We start from the raw sequence: 2,826 nt of genomic DNA, 5'->3' as shown, positions 1-2,826 counted from the left end.
CAGTGTGTATTTAATTATGTCTCCATGAAATATGAAGACACTGGGGTTCTAGCTTTAAAATAGCCCTAACTTTTCTCTTCATGTTTGCCTCAGTTGTGAGCATAGTTGAAACATAAGTCTATTACATTTTAGTTTAGAGGCAAAACTAGACATTTGCCTTTCACTAAGGCAAAATGGCAACATGACAAAGTTGCTCATTAAATCATCTCCTTTCTTATTGTTTGTAATTCAGATCAAGAATGGCAGGTTGAGGCTGGAAAAGATGAGATATTATGATTTCACACAATCTTCAGAATGATTAAAAGATTAATTATTACATTCCTCTGATAACCACACAAAAATATTATTGGTTAAAACTTCAGTCTTTATTTCCCTGCTTATCTCTGTACTTTTCATCTTCTCAAGAAAAAAGCATCCTGTTTTTGATAAGTCTCCAATAATGCAGTAGAAGAGTTCTATCAGTCCTCATGTACAAGACACGAAATTCACACGTAAAATAGAATTTTCTGGTAGATGCAAGAACTACTTTACAGTTTATGATCCATCATGATAAAAGTTTTAATCTATGCAGAAATACCTGTATGTGACTTTCAGAAGAGGCACTCTATTTGTTTTCTTCTCCAGAAGTATTTTCTGAATTCCTGTAGTCCTTCTGACTTCAGTCGGCCAGTATTAAGGTAAACGGTATCTTAATTTCACCTTATAAATGTACCCTACGACAATTCATAAAATTAATTCATAGTTAATCTGAGTATGAATATGAAGCATAAGATGTCGTCTCTTAATCTTTTCCGGTTTGCCCCAGAAATCAACAGGTAACTCTATCCTCCCTAAGTTTGGCATTGAATCCAACAATTTGAAAATAAAATCTTTAATTTGCTGTTAATGTAACTGTAGCAATTAAGTATCACTTTCTCATGGTAAGCGGTACAAAGGACATGTGTTTCTGCCAGGACTATTAGTATCTCCCATAACCAACACTCAGCAATTTTTTTGTTGCTAAATCACGAATGCATACTGTAACAGTAGGTCAGTATGACTGCAGTAATATTCAAGACGTCAGTTAATTTGGTACAGGATATCTTTGGGGGGAGTCTTCAAGTATGACTAATTTGCAAAGCTTCATACTTAACCTGTACTCTAGCTTGAAGCTTACTGCCTCTGGATCATGCCTGAAGAGTGGTTTGAGTATGGGAAAGCCTATCTCCGCCTCCTAACTTACATCTTCTGAGAGACCAGCTGATAAGACCTTGCTTTTTTCATGCTTGTTCACACAGTAAACCCATTTTATCAATCTGGTTTCATAACCTCATCTTGAAAGAGTAGCTTCCAGCCTTCTTTCAGTTGTCTTCAATCAGTGCATCCTCACTGGAAAACTTCTTTTACTAAAACGTGCTTTCTGTCACAAAAGAAAAAAGGAAGTTTTCTGTTACAAACTGGGGCTGTTGCATAGGTCTGAGGAACCCATAATGCACCCTACATTGGCTATGCATGAGGTGACCGCAGCAGACAAGAGCACTCCTTCGGTAGGTGCGCCCGTAGCCCCCATGTGTGAGTGGTGCGGGTTTGTGCCCGCTGAAAGCTGCCACCTCCCCGGGGAATTCTTGGGGAGAGCTACGGCAGCTCCCGGCCGCTGTGAGGGGCTGAGGCATGTTCCTCCAGAGGCAGCACTGCCACTGTTGGCCGTGGTGACCAGCTTTAAATAAAGCTCTAGTTACAGCGTATACTCATTCTATTACCCACACGTTTCGGTGCTCGGAAAAGATACGTGTATATTGACTCGACTGCAAACTGAAATCCATTTCTGTGTGTGAGAGGGCATCTCCTTGGTAGCCGTCACCTTTTCTACTGGCACACACGCCAGTTTGTGTCAATTATGATTTGTCGGTCGGGGGGGGGGGGATTGTGGTTGCGGAGAAATAAAGGTGAGATCACCCACTGGGTCTACGAGACCCCCCCACAAGCTGTGAGGAGGGATCATTTTGCGTTGCTCCCGATCAGCAATGGGGAGGCTGGAGCAGTTCTAGGGCTGGTCACGAGTCCCCGAAGCTCTTCGCTCCCCTTCTGTGTAGAATGTGTTTATTGTACATTTATTTAAAGTGCTTCAGGTAGGAAAACGAATATTTACAATTAAATATATGTAAATGTAAGTGGAAAGGCTTGATTGGAAAAATATCAAGTTTCTAATACATATTACTATACTAAGACCTCCCACACGAGACAAACATATAGTCAGATCTAATGAATATTCCTTTCTGGTTCCTGTGCCAATGGAGAGCCATGGAAGTATCAAAATCTTTTTGTTTGCATCTCGATCCTCTGCAGAACTGGAAGAATATTTTATTTGATTTGGCTCTAGTTTAATCCGTGCGATGTTATGCCTCTAGTTGATACAATAAATGTTTATTTGGCTGGCCAAAGCTGATGTTACCCTGTACCTTTTAACTCTTTTTTTGTGTGACTATGCACTGTACAAAGAGCAGGTGATCCTTGCAAATGTCAAACATTAAAAGAGAAAGTATTAAGCTGTTTTTCAAAGGATTGTTCTTTTCTAAGCACGCTGATGCAACTAGACGGTAATTTTTCCAGGAACAGCAAGTTCCGATTCCAGTTTTTCTTAAACCATTATTTTCTGCAAATTTTTTTCCCGTCTTGCGAATTCCATCTCACCCCCCCCACGCTCTGGCTCTGCCCTCCCTTCTCCCCCTCTCTCACACGTGTGATTTTGAGTGTAATGGGTGTCATTTCTCTCGCTATCTCTCCATCTGTTCCCACGATCAACGCTCACAGTCCAGCCCCTACTTTGCATCTAGTATGCCTATTCCC

Source organism: Larus michahellis, chromosome 1, assembly GCF_964199755.1.
Source record: "Larus michahellis chromosome 1, bLarMic1.1, whole genome shotgun sequence".
NCBI lineage: Eukaryota > Metazoa > Chordata > Aves > Charadriiformes > Laridae > Larus > Larus michahellis.
The sequence above is the reverse complement of the archived record's forward strand: the minus strand, read 5'-3'. Positions refer to the sequence as shown.